At 39.7% G+C, this 17904-nt stretch overlaps 1 protein-coding gene and 1 long non-coding RNA gene across 2 annotated transcripts in view; one reads left to right on the forward strand and one right to left on the reverse strand.

Annotated features, from left to right (window-relative positions):
* LOC135106406 (uncharacterized) overlaps positions 1-17904 on the reverse strand; it is a 62544-nt gene that overhangs the window by 40885 nt on the left and 3755 nt on the right. The window contains exon 2 of the long non-coding RNA XR_010271282.1: positions 7508-9047. This is a non-coding gene — a long non-coding RNA (uncharacterized LOC135106406). The remainder of the gene's footprint in view (positions 1-7507; positions 9048-17904) is intronic.
* LOC135106405 (uncharacterized) overlaps positions 8932-17904 on the forward strand; it is a 64335-nt gene continuing 55362 nt past the window's right edge. Inside the window, exon 1 of the mRNA XM_064015403.1 lies at positions 8932-9065. The gene's annotated coding sequence lies outside the window, so the exon portion shown is untranslated. The remainder of the gene's footprint in view (positions 9066-17904) is intronic.

The following is a 17904-nucleotide window of genomic DNA, read 5'->3' on the forward strand; positions in this document are numbered from 1 at the left end:
TTAGCTGAGCTGAACATGTCTGTGTGATGGAGTGAGACAAAGTATTGTTTGCTGTATTGTTGTGAAATGTTTGCAATTAAATGCATATCTCCCTCATCATAGGGTTGTGTGCAACTTATATGCCGGTGGTTCCAATATTTTCATGACTCCAGATCATAATTGGTCTATATTCTTTAAAAATATATTCAGATTTAAATTGCAGTGACATGAAATCTTTTTAATATTAAATTTTCCCATCACCAAATAAATATGTATAATGTTTTATATTTGGAACATACTCCCATCACTAAGAAAAAATTACATAAGTTTTATGCAATTATGATGCTATATTAGGTCAGATTTTTATTTCAAGTGTCCTAGTAAATCTGTGGAGCTTGTTCCCACAAGTCCACCAGACTGGCTTTAGTGGATACAGCTTAGTGTTAGCGATGGGGCGAGTGGTTGGTTGTACCCAAGGACGTTTGATATCCTGGATCATGTAGTCTCTTCTACTGGGCTGACAATTAGTGATTTTAATTCTGTGATTACTTCCACTTGGGCATTATTACCACTCAGGGTATAGCTACAGATGGTAGATAAAATAATTACTGCGTTCTCCCTCTCATATCCAGGGTGGAGCATGTCATAGTAGTAGGCAGCACCTGTTAGTAGAGAGATGTGATCTGCTGCCATGTCAGGATCTGCCAGTACACGACCTAATCTCTCCAACCTAGTTGGCTCTTTGCTCAGTCCCCTATGTGTTACTATTGGGTTGGCCACCACAGCCTTTATGGAATATTGCCCCCCTCTCCCCCCTTATATTCATAAGAAATAAAGGCTATATCATACTTGATTTGACTTACTCTCTGTAAATTTCTGCAGTGTTAATGTTTTTTTGCCAGTTCTTTATGTTTTAGTGATGGCAAAGTGGACTAGAGTACAAGTGTTTTCTAAGAGCATTGATCAAGAGTCCTTTGCTTTATTGTTTCACCCCCGCTTGCCTATTGTAGGCAACGGCAGATAAGCTGATAAATCCAAAATTCCGATATTAGGGATAACGATATGGATATTTAAAAAAAAAAAAAAAGATTAATCCAGATCTTTATTTTTATCTTTAATCTTAGAAAACTTAGAAAAATCTTCGAAAGAAAATTAAAATAAAATGTTTATCCTGTCTCTTCACTAATGAAAAGTAATGTTTTCAGTAAAATAAGTACATTTTATTTTGAAAAGATAAGGCTTCACCATGTTCATGGTCCAAAAAACTAAAGTTATCGATTATCGCTAGTTTAGAACTAAATTTATCGGCGATACCAATGAATCGATAACACAGGGAAATAATTATCGGATAACTGACAACTATGTATCGTTATTGCGATAATTTATCGCGGTAGAGCCCATCTATGCTAATTAGCACCATGATCAGGCTGTAATCACCCATTACACTGTTTTGATTTCTAGGCACTTTTCAACTTTAATTTGGCACTGGAGTATTTTCTACATTTAAACCACAAATGGCTTTGACCCAGACATATCCTGCATTGGGGTTTAGCTTTCTCTTCTTTTGATTGCCCAGCGCTTAAAGTGTTCAAGACATGATATCCATTTTTTTTTTTTTTTTTTGTCATATGTGTATTGCTCTCTATGGTAAACACCTCATTTCTTAAATAAATATTAACTATGCTGCGCCATCATCTAGTTGGTCTTAAGATAGAGTTTTTGGATGTCAGTTATGTCCTCATTTTCGTGTGTAAAACTTTCAAACACATTCCAGAACTCCACCTATCTAGTTATATCACCATGGAATGTGAATAAGCAATTTGAACCCTATATACGAACATTTGCTGTCATTGGAAGGATTTAATTTACTTCTTTATATATTCCACCACTGCTTCTTGCAAGTTAGCTGTCTCTAGTAAATAATATACTTTCTCACTGGTGATAATTCTAACATTCTGGATGGTAGTTTGCTTGGCACTTAATTCATGCCCCTTAGTTCATTTCCTTGGTTACGGTCTACTCTGATCAGTTAGTAATTTTCAAAGATCCTCCATATTAATTTAGTAATGGCAATTCATAGGACCAGAATATAAGTTGTTAGAGGATAAATAAGCTATTAGTGACGTTGGTCGTTAATACGTCACAACCGTCGCACAGTTGCCAACGCAAGTGGTATCACTAACCTGGCCCAGTGAGCGCGTTGTTTCAGGAGCGCAAAGCATTATGTTGGGAAATACTCAAGAATATTGATGGAGTCCTAGGTTATAACCGATTACGTAACAATAACTGAAGGCCTGAGTACATCATGGGTAGCACTTCACTGAATGGACCATATTTTGGAATCCTCCTGTCCGCACCTCGACTACTTACAACAGGCTCTGGTTGAAGTGACACGATTTTTCAAAGGTGTTTTTAAGGTTCTAGCGAAATTACCGCGATTTCAACATCAGAACAAACACTTGAGAATCTGGCTAATCATCTCTGTGGCGTTTGAAAATAGCTGTGGTGAGAAGGCAAAACGTTTCTGAATACCATGCGGTACGTCCGCGTGATGGAGTGAGTAGGAGAGGTGGTTGTGCGTTGTTAGCTAGACTGAGTGGAATGTAGATCTGCCCTGAACACCAGACAGGTATAATGTTTTGTTGGAAATAATAAATTTGAACACAAAAAAAAAAAAAAAACTTTTTGAGGGTTTGATTTTTTGGGGGGTTTTATTCATTTTTTGTTTATTCATATATATATATATATATATATATATATATATATATATATATATATATATATATATATATATATATATATATATATATATCTGAATAAGCAATTAAAAAGTAATCTAGGGTGAAACAAGCTTTGGTGTGTTTTTTTTTTTTTTTCGTGTAAGAGGGGCACCGGTCAAGAGCAACAAAATTAAAAAAAAAAAATAAATAAATAAATAAAAATAATAATAATAAAGGCTTACTGAGGTGCCGGTCCCCAAACAGAGCCAAAAACGATCGTCAAAAATTAAAGTGTCTTGAAACCTCCCTCTTGAATGAGCTCAAGTCATAGGAAGAAGGAAATACAAAAACAGGGAGGGAGTTCCAGAGTTTTATCAGAGAAAGGGATGAATACTGGTTAACTCTTGCATTAGAGATCTCGGTGGACAGAATAGGGATGAGAGAAAGAAGAAAGTCTTGTGCAGCAAGGCCGCGGGAGGAGGGAAGGCATGCAGTTAGCAAGACCAGAAAAGCAGTTAGCATGAAAATAGCAGTAGAAAATAGCAAGAGATGAAACATTACAGCAATGAGAGAGAGAAGCTGAAGACAATCAGTTAGAGGTGAGCAGCTGATAAGACGAAAAACTTTTGATTCCACCCTGTCTAAAAGAGCGGTATAAGTGGAATCCCACCATACATAATGAAGCATACTCCATACATAGAGGGATAAGGTACCTGTACAGAGTTAGCATTTGCGGGGTAGGGGGGGGAGCGGGGAGAAAAAAACTGACGGAGATCACTCATAACGCCTAACTTCACAGAAGCTGTTTTATCTAGAGATGAGATGTGAAGTTACCAGTTTAGATTATGGGTAAAGGACAGACTGAGGATGTTCAGTGCCAAAGAGGGGAACAGCTGAATGTCACTGAAGAAAAGGGGATAGTTATCTAAGAGGTTGTGTCGAGTTGATAGATGGAGGAATTGAGTTTTTGAGGCAGTGAACAATGTTAAGCTAGCTGTGGCCCAATCAGAAATTTTAGAGAGATCAGATGTCAGGTGTTCTGTGGTTTCCATGCGTGAACTGTTTACTTCCTAAAGGGTAGGACGTCTAAGAAAAGACGTGGAAAAGTGCAAGTTAGTATCACCAGCGTATGTGTAGATGGGACAATAAGTTTGGTTTAATAAATCATTGATGAATAATAGTGAGTGGGTGACAGGACAAGACCCTGAGAAACACCACTGTTAATAGATTTAGAATAGTGACCGTCTACCACAGCTGCAATAGAAGGGTCAGAAAGGAAACTTGAGATGACGTTACAGAGATGGATAAAAGCCGTAGAAGGATAGTTTGGAAATTAAAACTTTGTGCCAGACTCTATTAAAAGCTTTTGATATGTCCAAGGCAACAGTAAAAGTTTCACCAAAATCCCTAAAAGAGGATGACCAAGACGCAGTAAGGAAAGCCATATCACCAGTAGAGCGGCCTTGACGGAACCCATGCTGGCGATCAGATAGAAGGTTGTGAAGTGATAGGTGTTTAAGAATCTTCCTGTTGAGGATAGATTCAAGACATTAGAGAGGCAGGAAATTAAAACAATAGGACGGTAGTTTGAGGGATTAGAACAGACACACGGACACTCTTTTTAGGAACAGGCTGAATTTAGGCAAAATTCCAGCAAGAAAGAAAGGTAGATGTCGATAGACAGAGTTGAAAGAGTTTGACTAGGCAAGGTGCAAGCACGGAGGCACAGTTTTGGAGAGCAATAGGAGGGACTCCACAGGTCCATAAGCTTTCCGAGGTTTTAGGCCAGCGAGGGCATGGAAAACATCACTGCAAAGGATCTTAATGGGTAGCATGAAGTAGTCAGAGCGTGGAGGAGGGGGAGGAACAAGCCCTGAATCATCCAAGATAGAGTTTTTAGCAAAGGTTTGAGCGAAGAGTTCAGTTTTAGAAACAGATTAGATGGCAGTGGTGCCATCAGGTTGAAGTAAAGGAGGGAAAGATGAAGAAGCAAAGTTATTGGAGAAGCTTTTGGCTAGATGCCAGAAGTCAGGAAGGGAGTTAGATCTTGAAAGATTTTGACACCTGTTAATGAAGAACAGACACTTGTTTAGGTCATGCTGATACAGATTGGTCCGGTTGAACAAAGCCTGTGTTAGCTTGTACTGTACACGAAATGAATGGTACATTTTTTTTTTTTTTATGTAAATGGACATATATATAGACCTTATCTATCAGTATGATATAGAACAAAATTTCGGTATGTAATATAATATAATAAATATATATATATATATATATATATATATATATATATATATATATATATATATATATATATATATATATATATATATATATTTATTTATTTATTTGTTTTATTTATTTATTTTCTTTTGCGGGGGAGGGTGGGGGAGGGGGTAGTGAGTTTCTTTTAATGCCAACCCTGAAGCCAGATCACATATTAGAAGCATTTATTCTACTGACACTTTATACTTCCACATCTCTGTGCTTGCAACTTTGCCAGACTGTCCCAGCCATCACCTTTCCTTACCTCCTCTTACCATTTCTCTACATAAACGCACATTTTCTATCCCTATTGCTTCTCTTTTTATCTTCTCATTTATTAAACTGTCAAAATGCCTTTTCCACAAAACCTTTCACTACCGCCACCCCCTGTCTTCATTCTCATATTCTTACACTTCTGTCTCCCCCTTTTCTTAACTAGTACTGACAAAGCAACACTTTCATTTACTTTTTTTTACTTGCTCTTATCACTTCCTTCATTTTCCGATTCCAAGACAATAATTACACAATGTTCTCGCTTTAATTTTCTCCTCAACTTTTTTTTTTTTTTTTAGCATTTTCTCATATGTTTTCCTTTTCTTTTACGGTCTCGTCAGTTTATGCTGTCCACCTTGCACTGCTCTTGCTTCTATCCCCAAACCTTCTATATTTCACTTCCGCTGCTACTGTATTTACTATACTCTGGAATACATTAAAACACCTCCTTTACACGTGATCACTTTCCCCTTAGGTTCTAATGAACTAAACCCTTATAAACTGCAGCTGGCATTAAAAAAAATATATATAAATAAATAAAAATAAAATAAATAAAAAAAAAAACGAAATGAGGTAAAAATGCTTTTAGACGAATTTTCGTAAGAACTACTTTTTCTCCAGCATGCAAGAAGGGGATGGAGTAGGTTTTCTTTTGAGCATCCAGGTAGCAGTTAATATTCAAAATTTCTATAAATTGAATGAAAGTATCAGGCTCAGTAGTCAAATGAAATACCATGATTCATACAAGTTTAGACACCGGTTTAACACAAGCATATGACAGCAAAAATAAAGTCCCATTAGACAAGTTTTAAAAATGCAAAATGCATTACTCTATCAGCAGTGACTTCGACACAAAGGTTGAGAGAAAGTGTTGGAATATCATCGTAAAATGATGTACGTAGCTAATGGAGGAGATGATCTTCATAAAATATGCAGAGAATAATATTAAAGTTAAGAACACATTCATCCAAACCAAGAAAAAAGACGTGTATGTAAGTAAGAGCCCTAAAATGAAATGAAAACGAAATCAACTTCATGCTTACACGTAGTTTGTAAGTGAAGCAGTGCTGAATGATTAGTTCAGCGATCAGAATGTTTCATGATGCCAAAAGGTTTGAGTCAGGTTACCGACGAGGCGACAGTAACCTGGGCATAATAATGGACGCCTCAAGAAAATTATAGTAACGTAACCTCACACAATCATCCCTCAGGCATGAGCTGCGCCAGAACCGCCGCTCCCTCTAAATCAGCCAGATACACTACTGAAGATTGTATGCAAATCTATTAGAATAACGGTTTCATTATATATATATATATATATATATATATATATATATATATATATATATATATATATATATATATATATATATATATATATATATATATATATATATATATATATATATATATATATATATATATAGTCCCTGTCACGTAAATATTAAGTAAATGTTATTATGTTTCGCGTTAGCAGTTTAAGGTAAATTTTTAGATTTACACTATAATCCCTCTCTCCCCTTAACCTGACCTGTCCTACTGGATCGGGTGTAAGGAATATTTTGGGAAGTGCCCGTGTCTATTTTGAAAACTATGGATTTCCCACGGAAACTCATGGGAAATAAAGTTCCTTAGAATCCAGTAAGGTATACAAAAATCACATTCCCAATGTTGTAGAGTATAATGGTGTAAATCTAAAATGGTACCGCAGTTCAGTAGTTTCTTAATTGTAACAACAATCGACTTGAAAATTAACTTGTCATCTCGCGGCCCATGTAAGGCCATCGCGCAGGCCTTGAGTTTGACACCGAGCAGATAGTTTACTCGTATTTTTTAATAGAGTTGCACAATTATGAGAATTTCTGAAATACAGCAGGCACAGCAAGACACAAAAGAAATACATTTTAGGAAAAAATAATAATATATAATGGTTCGTCCTGCTTGGAAGAACTTGAGAACGAGGAGAAAAATGTTTCCCTTGCCACCCTCATCCCCCACACTAATGAACTTATGATTGTGCTCCCAAAAATCTGTCATGTGTGTGTGCGTGTGTGTGTTTGGAGAGAGAGAGAGAGAGAGAGAGAGAGAGAGAGAGAGAGTTAGGCAGGCCAGCGCACTCTAACCAATCATGAGGGATGATGTTTATGATGTAGTAAAGGTGATTAGAGAAGAAATGTACTCAAACATCACTGCCTAAAGCTCATAAGTAACAAAATAGATGGTAAATGGCTTCTGAAAGTATCCTCAAGATGATGGAAGGTACTTGCATGAAGCAGAGGTGAGCCCCAGGCAAGGTGGAGGCGGTGGACATGGTGGTGGTCGTCTTGCCCTACCCGCCCTCCTCGCAGACCAGTGGCTGACGTCTCGTCGCTCCTCACCGCCCTCTGAAGAGCCGCTCGGATTCCTTGGGTTATTCACTCCTTCCTCAGGCCCTTCAGGCGGTGCGGGTCGCCCCCACACGTTCGAGGACACATCGTGCTGGGTCAGAGATGGGAATGTGGGCCGCAGCTCGCCAACCGCCCCTCCCTGTGGCAGCGACTCCACTGACCTGCCGCTCGCAAGTGAAGTGAACCCTTGCGCGAACTTGGGATTCGAACAAACAATTGTAAAGCAACCGAATGCTGTTAAGTTTCAGTATCAACACACAAAATTACTACGTTATTTACTCAAGCTGCAAAACCAAGCTCAAATACATATATACTTCATAACTTACAACTGTAAAATCAAAATACAATTCACAACCTCATGTACTACCTGCGTCGCAATATACGGATGAACAAATAACAACTGAGCTATCTGTTGGGCAATTCGTTCTATACCATTATCGAACGACGTGATGTAGATGTACAAATAAATTTCATATATCTTACCTTGCAGGAACACATGTTCTGCCTCACCTTCAGAAGTAATACATTACGCCAGCTCTCCGGCTTCCACTGAAAATCTGTCGGTTTCTGTGTAAGTCCGACCCGTAATCAAAGTGAAGAGGGGAATAAAAAAGTCTGATAAATTTTAAACATTGGCACTGAATAGATGAGATGTAAATGGATGTAAATGAAAACGTTGTGCGGTACTGTTGATGTTGATGGTATGGCGGCGGCGGCGGTAGTGGTGGTGGTGGAGGGCGGGCTATGGAGAGTAGTGGTGGTGGTGGTGGTGGAAGAAAGGTTATGGGCTATGGTGGTGGAGGTGGTGGTAGTGGCGGTGATGAGCGGATCGCGGGGTGATGCTGGTGAAGTTTGTGGTGACGATGGTGGTGTCGATGATTGTAGTGATGTTGGCAGTAGAGGTGGCGGTGGTGGTGGGTCATGAGGGATGGTGGTAGTAGTGGTGGTAGTAGTGAGGATGATGGTGGTGGTGGAGGTGAGGTCATGGAAGCAGTAAGTAGTGGTGATAGTGGTAATGATGGTCGTGGTGGGTGGATCATTAAAAAAAAAAGTAATGGCGGCGGTGATGGCAAGGATTGTAATGACAGTAGTAGCGGCGGTAACGGTAATGGAAATGGTGGTGATGGTGATTATGGTGGTAGTAGATGGGCTATGAAGCAATAATAGTAGTGATGATGTGCAGGTTATGGAGCAGTAGTGGTAGTGGTAGTGATGGAGGTGGGCGGGTCATGAAGAACGGTGGTGGTGGTGGTGATGGAGGTGGTGGTGGTGGTGAGGGCCGTCCGCCTGCCAGTAAGCGGTCGCCAGGGAGTCGCGTCACACACTCCCTCGCCGTCGCTCCTTCGCCTCGTGTTCCTCCTTGAGACAGGAGCGCTGAGCCGGGTAACAAGAGGGCGCGCTGAACAACACCTCCAATGACCTGTGTTGGGAAAATAAAGTAAAGATTCTGAGGTGATTCACTATGTAACATTAATGAGTGCAATTCCATAGTGTCTCGTGTGAGTTAATTGCTGTCTCGTGTAGAAATCGATGCTGTGAAAATGCTGGAAAGGATTTGAAGGTGTCAGTAAATGTTTGGTGCTGCGTGTACGTATGTTGCATTTTCTTCTTATTCTTTTTTTTGCATCTGTTCGTAATGGAAGATATCACATATGAAGGGTGATGGACTTGTGATTGTGGTGGTGTACAGTTATTAGTGTGTAATGTGAGGTTCATATTCTCGATCATGTGTCTGTTTGCTTGTTCATAAAATTAACGTGTGTGTGTGTGTGTGTGTGTGTGTGTGTGTGTGTGTTATAAGTGACACTGAAAAACCAGAAAATACAAGTGACGTCAGTAAAGAAGGAACGAAACATAAGACAAAATCAAAGAAATTACGCAAATCAAAAAAATGAACATGAAGACCCTTTAACTCTCCTAGGAAAACGTCTGTCTGAACCAGAGAAATCTTAGACCTGAGTCCCCAAGAGTGAATCTTACCACAGTGACAACCTGTCTCAGTGTCTCAAAAAGTGAAAAATCAAGAAAACTTAACATGTTCACACCTAAACCAATAAAAACAATATATATATATATATATATATATATATATATATATATATATATATATATATATATATATATATATATATATATATATATATATATATATATATATATATATATATATATATATATATATATATATATATATATATATATATATATATATATATATATATATATATATATATATATATATATATATATATAAGGACGTCATCTTGTCTAGCCAGTCACAGGAAAGGAGAAAAAAACGGTAAGTTTGAAATTATTGATATAGGAAGTTGTTGATATTTTATGTTTGAATACCGCAGAGTTTGTGAACGAAAACCTTGAGTAAGTTTCTTAGAAAAGTGAATAAAACTAAAGATAAATGTTGAATGTGTGAAAAATAGATACCAGATAAGTTTAATACAATAAATGAAAGAAGATATAAAGATAGTAAATGAAAAACAGAAGAAAATAAGAGCTAATTAGGGAAAATATCAGGTAAGTTTATTACGATAAATGAAAAAAAAAAAAGATTGACATGTAAATACTTGTGCCTCGTGGACAGATGTAAGTTCACCTCACACTCCACTCATGAAGCAAGACAGGAGGAGAGGACATTCCATTCGTGTGACACTCATTTATATTACTTTTGTGAGACTAGGAAAACTCTGCTTGTTGTCAGTCAGTTTGCATCATCCTCTGTCTTTGTCTCTGTTTTTCTGTCTGTCTGTCTGTCTGTCTGATCATTCTTTGTCTGATTATTCTCTCTGCCTTTACCTGTCTGTCCGTGTAATCATTCTCTCTGTCTCTCAGTCTGTCTGTCTGTCTGTTTGCCTGTATGATCATTCTCTGTGTCTGTCTATTTGCCTTTATGATCATTCTTTGTGTCTTGTGTCTGTCTGCTTGCCTGCCTGTTTCTCTCTCTCTCTCTCTCTCTCTCTCTCTCTCTCTCTCTCTCTCTCTCTCTCTCTCTCTCTCTCTCTCTCTCTCTCTCTCTCTCTCTCTCTCTCTCTCTCTCTCTCTCTCTCCTTAAGCTAGCCTCTTTACCACTCTCATCTGAGCATCAAAATTATGGAGCGAGCAATATCCACAACATGATATTTTGTCTTAATAAGCGGCAGCCAAGTTCTAGACAGAGAGCACCTTCCAACCCCAACACTCCAAGCGGCGCGGCGAAGACTTGAGTAAATAGTCCTGCAAAGATTTCCAGGTTCACAGACTGATGTATTTATAACGCTGGCCATCAAGTACCCGGACCTCATGAAGATAAATGAATGTGCGTGGTGAAATAATGGTAATGATACAGCGATGCTAACATACTGACATGATAATATACCAAAGATAATTGTGATAACAGTAAGGACAATATTAATTAAGGCATATGTGATAATTAGTATACTTCCTCTCTCTCTCTCTCTCTCTCTCTCTCTCTCTCTCTCTCTCTCTCTCTCTCTCTCTCTCTCTCTCTCTTACCTCTTTCGGCACCGCAGACCTAAATCCTCCGAGTCCTTTACCGGCTGATATAAAAGCCACATCCAAACGAGACTTGGTGTTATCGCTCAGAATTTGCACGGCGCATCACTCACCGCAGCGGCCTGTTTGACTCACTCACGCGGCCCGCAAATTTGTTCGGCTGTAAACATTAACACTTTTCTGGTCTTCCTACTACTACTACTACTATTACTACTACTACTGCTACAACTAATCTTTTCCTTCTCCTCCTCCTCCTCCTCCTCCTCCTCCTCCTCCTCCTCCTCCTCCTCCTCCTCCTCCTCCTCCTTTTCATCATGCTCATATATTTCCTGTCTAACAATTTCTCTCGTTTATCGTTTTTCTCATTCTTCTTCTACTCCTTGTTTCCCGCCTCTTCTTCTTCTTCTTCTTCTTCTTCTTCTTCTTCTTCTTTTTCTTCCTCCTCCTCCTCCTCCTCCTCCTCCTCCTCCTCCTCCTCCTCCTCTTCCTCTCCTTCTCGCCCGATAGTTTACAGACGTGCTGTGGTTAGTGTGTGTGTGTGTGTGTGTGTGTGTGATAAATTTACAGGCAGCTTTCCAACTTTAAAGCAATTCTTTCCCCCGAAGTCTGAGAAAGAATGAGGGTGAGGATGACTGGCTCTCTCTCTCTCTCTCTCTCTCTCTCTCTCTCTCTCTCTCTCTCTCTCTCTCTCTCTCTCTCTCTCTCTCTCTCTCTCTCTATGGTTTAATTTATAGGCAGAGCGCGGCGGGGCGTCCTGTCACTTGTAGCTTTATGGCAGGATGCCCTACACGTTAATTAAGCCATAAAGCTTGTGTCTCGTGCAGTCTACGGCGGCACAAGCTGTGCTGATGAGAGCCAATTTCATATCTCAATTTGCGATCTCGCCCCGTGTGTGAGACTAACAACACACACTTTGTCGGGCTGTTGTTAATTTTTCCTTGCCTTGGTTCTTCGTCTGCGTTAAGATCAACCCGGAATCAGCTCCGTCCTAAAAGTTTAATTTCAAGCTGTAACTTTCACTAATTAGCACAAAATATTGAACATCCAACATCCCCTCCCCCGCAAAAAAAAAAAAAAAAAAAAAAACGAAAAGTAAAATTAAAAGTAAATATTTCATCGCACTGTCTTTGTTTTTATTTCCCTCTTTGTATGTTTACCCACCATTTTTATCTCGAAACCCGGAGTTCTGCGTCCAGTATGTTTCAGGTAGCACTTGTAACTTGCACTAAGGCAAAACAATATACTGGAATATTCGCCTGAAATTTGAAGTGTATGTATTGCCCTGTCGTTTATGGCAGTCACTGCTAAGTACTGGTCAGGCAAAATAGAAATGTTCGGTCTTCTTTCCTTACATGTCGCGAAGGATGAGTAAATACTGAAGATACAGTAAGGAAGCAGCAGCAGGAGGAATGGTGAAGTTATTCTAGTTCTCACATTTATAGAGCAAACATATATCATTTCCTTTTTTTCACGAGATCTTGGATAAATGATTACTGAGGGCAGAAGAACGTTACCATGTCACTTAAATATTGTAGGATTTTGAGCGTCACCTGCTATTTCTGTTTTGCTTTGTTTTCTCAATTATTGGCAATATTTGGACATTTCGCAGACGTCCTCCATTCATTGGCATTCGCGTGTGACGGAACCTCAACATTCTGCGACGTTTTGCTTTTAATAAATGCAAACGTGCCTTTGTAACAGCAGTGGGCAATTTGCAGGGACACTGAGGCTTGGGTTCCGGGTTGGTAATTTGAATGCTTAATAGTTTGTTCTGTCTACGCGTCGGTCTTGGTTCGTCTCTCTCTCTCTCTCTCTCTCTCTCTCTCTCTCTCTCTCTCTCTCTCTCTCTCTCTCTCTCTCTCTCTCTCTCTTACTTATTTCTATCCCTTCTCTCTCTTACTTATTTCAATCCCTTTACATGTGTGTGTGTGTGTGTGTGTGTGTGTGTGTGTGTGTGTGTGTGTGTGTGTGTGTGTGTGTGTATGTTTCTTTAAGGTTGTTCTGATTATGTTGCATCTGATGTCATGATTAGATTATTCATTTCATTCCCTCTCTCGCTATTTGTTGGTTAATTCCATCTCTTCTACAGTAATTGTTTTTTTTATTTTTAATCTTTCTATTGCTATTGGTCGGTTGATTTCACTCCATTTATCGTCATTGGTCGGTTAATCATCCGCTGCTGTAATTGGTCAGTTCATTTCACTCCCTCTATTGCTATTGGTCAGTTAATCTCATTCCCTCTACAATTACTGGTTGGCTTATCACTCTTACCGTCATGTGTTAGTCAATTTTCGTTTTTTCTATTACTATTGGTCGGTTAATCACTTCCTTTACTGCAATTCGTCAGTAAATTTCACTCCCTCTATCGGTATTGGTCAGTTCATTTCATTCCCTATGCAGTTACTGGCTGTATGATTTACCTACCGTTCGCGTTATTGGCTGTATGTGTAAATAAATACGTAAACAAATAGGTAAACAAGTAAATTGGTCTAAGTCTTATTTGTACACTAGTTTTTTTTTTTCTTTTCAATTTTTATCCATTAGTTGTCGTCGTCGTCGTCGTCGTCAGAGGAGGAGGAGGAGGAGGAGGAAAAGGAGGAGGAGGAGGAAGAGGAGGTGAAGGGGGAGGAAGAAAAGGAGGAGGAGGATTGGTCATAAGCTTCGATCCTCTTTTATGGCTCATCGTAGGAGTCAAAATTGCCTTATGGATAATCTTCTCCTTTCAGACTCACTCCATTTGGAACCAAAAAATACGAATCAGGCATTATTTTCTCGACAAATGAGCTAAAAAGGGAAGACCTAAGAGGTCATAAAACGAACGCCAGCAGATGGAAGAGAAAAAAAGAGAGAGAAAAAAAATTCTGGTAACGTCGAGAGAGAGAGAGAGAGAGAGAGAGAGAGAGAGAGAGAGAGAGAGAGAGAGAGAGAGAGAGAGAGAGAGAGGTGCTTGTGTTTATTTTAAAGGAGCAACAATAAGAAATGACAAAACACACAATTTTTTCTAAAAACTAAGAGACGTGGGTTAGTAAAGACAAAAGTTCCTCCCCGTCTACCCATCATTTCCTTCAGAGAGCAAAAAAAAAAAAAAAAAAAAAAAAAAATATATATATATATATATATAGAGAGAGAGAGAGAGAGAGAGAGAGAGAGAGAGAGAGAGAGAGAGAGAGAGAGAGAGAGAGAGAGAGAGAGAGAGAGAGAGAGAGAGAGAGAGAGAGAGAGAGAGAGAGAGAGAGAGAGAGAGAGAGAGAGAGAGAGAGAGAGAGAGAGAGAGAAATATATAGAAAGAGGAAAAATAAAACATATAAACTGAGGAAATATAAGAGAAAATATAAGAAGCCATCAGGCCTACACGTGGCAGTCCCTTCACCACTCATCTATCTGCCTACCTATGTCCACCTACCATCCTTAACCCTTTCACTGGTATTTGACTCATCTTTCCTTAATCACTAGCGGCTGTGAAACATTTCTTCTCGTTCTACAGCCACCTTTAAACATTATGTTGGCTAAAAATTGCAAAATCTATCCTTGTAATTTCAAGTAGACGCTTATAAAAATTTCATACAAAATTTTTATTGTCGAGAAATGTTGCATATCGAAGGGAAAGGGTTAAACATCAATATATCCAGTCTTTCTTTAAAGCTACACATTGAATAAACATATATGTACTAATCATTAAAGACAATGTGCTCATAAATAAAAGCTTAAAATCACATCATCACCACTACCCGCATCATTATCATCATTATTACTATCATCACCATTATCATTACAACCAGAAGCAACAGGTCCCTATCGCTCCATGACAGGTAAGGACAGGTAGTAATAACCCATCATTAAGATCATTACTGCAAAAAGCTCCCCGAAATCAAACATTAGCTAAGTCCTCCATTAATGTCCCTGAATTAAAAGTTTTATCCCTGACGACCAGTTTTTGTGAGTTTTTCGTAGTAAATAAGAAACCCCCCACATCTCTCTCTCTCTCTCTCTCTCTCTCTCTCTCTCTCTCACTCTCTCTCTCTCTCTCTCTCTCTCTCTCTCTCTCTCTCTCTCTCCTCCCTCTTTTAATGTAATTCAGGAGTAACAGAAAAAAATGCTCACACACACACACACACACACACACACACACACACACACACACACACACACACGGATAAAAACTAGTTACAAGGGACTAGGTAGGTTGGCTGGTAGTAGGAAGGTAGGTAGGTAGGAAGGATGGAAGTGCCTAGCTGGTTCGTCGTGAGAAACCAGTCACTGCTAAGGTTAAGGCAGGATGGGGAATGCCGCGGGGTTCCAAGGAGGAGGAGGAGGAGGAGGAGGAGGAGGAGGAGAAGGAAGAGGAGGAAGAGGCGAAGAGAGTAGAGGAGGTTTTTCTCTTGTCCGGTAACTGTGTGCTACAAGGAGTAACCCTAAACATGTACAAGACTCCCTACGATGGGGCCTAATGGGGGCGTGGAGTGGTGTGGAATGGTTGTAGATGCTGGGGCGGTGGTAGTTTAGTGGTGGTGGTGGTGGTAGTGGTGGTGGTGGTGGTGGTGTGATAGGGAGCAGAAAAAAAATAAAGTAGTTTTTTTGTGATCAGGAAGAGCATACCAGAGAGAGAGAGAGAGAGAGAGAGAGAGAGAGAGAGAGAGAGAGAGAGAGAGAGAGAGAGAGAGAGAGAGAGAGAGAGAGAGCAATCATAGCCACGCCACATCAACAAAGAGTGAGTAAGCCATATCCAGAATCAAGGGCAACAGTAACATAAAGTAAACCGTTTTGGATGGAAAGATTTTGTACGAATCTAGGGCAGCAAGAGAAGAAGAGCAAGAGGAGGAGGAGGAGGAGGAGGAAAAATAGTGTCAGCACATTTTATGAGTATTTTTGTTTTTTGTATTTTGCTTTCATACTATAAATTATGTAAAGCATAGTTATGGATAAAGAAAAGAAAAGTGTGTATTGTTACAAAATATCCTTGATGTTTAAGTCTCTCTCTCTCTCTCTCTCTCTCTCTCTCTCTCTCTCTCTGGTAAACTCTTACATCTACCTACTTAGAAACCCACACACACACACACACACACACACACGTGGTAGCATTTGTATTTTCTTTCCTTCCTCGATCCAATTTGCATACGTAACCACAGGCGGGCGGGCAGGTGCGTCTCCCATACACACTCACCTGAATGCCACGAAATTTATGATCTTGTTACAAGCTCGGATATCCATCGCTTTTTAACTCTCTCTCTCTCTCTCTCTCTCTCTCTCTCTCTCTCTCTCTCTCTCTCTCTCTCTCTCTCTCTCTCTCTCTCTCTCTTTGTTTATGTTCATTCATTTCTCTCATTTTCTCTCTTTTCTCTTATATTTTTTTTTCTTTGTTTCATGAATTCCACTTTTGTATTTTCTTTCCTTTTACGATGTTTCATCTTCTGTTTTTATTACTATTCTATATTTTATTTTGATTCATCTGCTTCTTTCCTTCACTTTTCTCTCTTTAATAAATTTTACATTTTTTTTTCTCATTCTCCATTACGTTTTTCCTTCTTCGTATATGTTAATTTATCTCTTTCTCTTCTCTCTCCTTCATCATTCTTTTCACGTATTCCACGTTTTATTTTCTTTCTCGCCTATATTCTCCTATTCCATTCCCTCTTTTCTCTCTCTCCTTTATCATGTTTCTTTCCTTCTTTTTTCCTATCCTCCAATTTTCGTTTCGGCCTCATACATTCTCGTTTATTCCATTCTTTCTCTTTTCTCCTCTTTATCAACTTTTTTTAACTGCACATCATTTTTTTTATGGCGTTCTTCCCATTCTTTATTTTTTGTCCATCTATTTGTTATAGTCATGGTCTTTTGTCTCATGATTTTTTTTTATATACATGCCTCTTGCTTTGTATTTATATTTAGTCATTCCAGTCACTCCTCCCTCGGGTGACTTGGTCTGAAGCGATGGTGGTGATGGTGGGGGTGGGGATGGTGGAGTGGTGGTGGTGGGGTGGTGGTGGTGGCGGTGGTGGTGGTGATGGTAATTTTTCCCAGCCTTCCCTCCACCTGCACTCCACCACTACACACCACCGCCATCACAACCTTTACGACCTCTGAGGTTTTCACCCTTGCAACCATCACCATCATCACCATCATCACCAGTGCGATCACTACACAGCCCTCATCACAACAGCAGTCTTCATCACCATCAACAATACGAGAATGACATCATTACCAATAGTGGCCACAATGACACAATGATAGCTTCCTCCCCCATAACTATGAAAAAAAAAATACAAAAGCATCATCACCATTATCATCAGTACCACATCTTCAGTAACGTTCTTACCACACTCACAGCCTTCACCATCATAACACAGACAACCACAACGACAATACAATTTGCTCTCCCATTACCACAGAAGTCTCCGTAACCACCCCAGCTTTCCCTACAAGCCACCACAACTACTAAGCATACTAGCGACAACCAGCACCTCGACAACCCACTACAATAGCAACTCACCACTGCTATAGAGATCTCGCTGACCACTGCCGCTTTTCCTCCGCACCACCACAAACCCAAACCTTCCCACCCTTTCTACACCACCACCACCACCACCCAATGCAAAGGTAGCTGGTGTAGTCAGGCGAGACACAGCGATAACCAACAAATAAGCAGCCTGACACTGGCATTAGTCGTAGCGTCAGTAGAGCAGCGGGAGCGAGGAGGAGGAGAAGGGGGAGTAGTAAGAGGAGGGCATACCGCCGCCTTTGGCCAGCCGCTGCGAGGCGATGGATGGGGGCAG

Source organism: Scylla paramamosain, chromosome 13 (genome assembly GCF_035594125.1).
Source record: "Scylla paramamosain isolate STU-SP2022 chromosome 13, ASM3559412v1, whole genome shotgun sequence".
NCBI classification, from domain to species: Eukaryota; Metazoa; Arthropoda; class Malacostraca; order Decapoda; family Portunidae; genus Scylla; species Scylla paramamosain.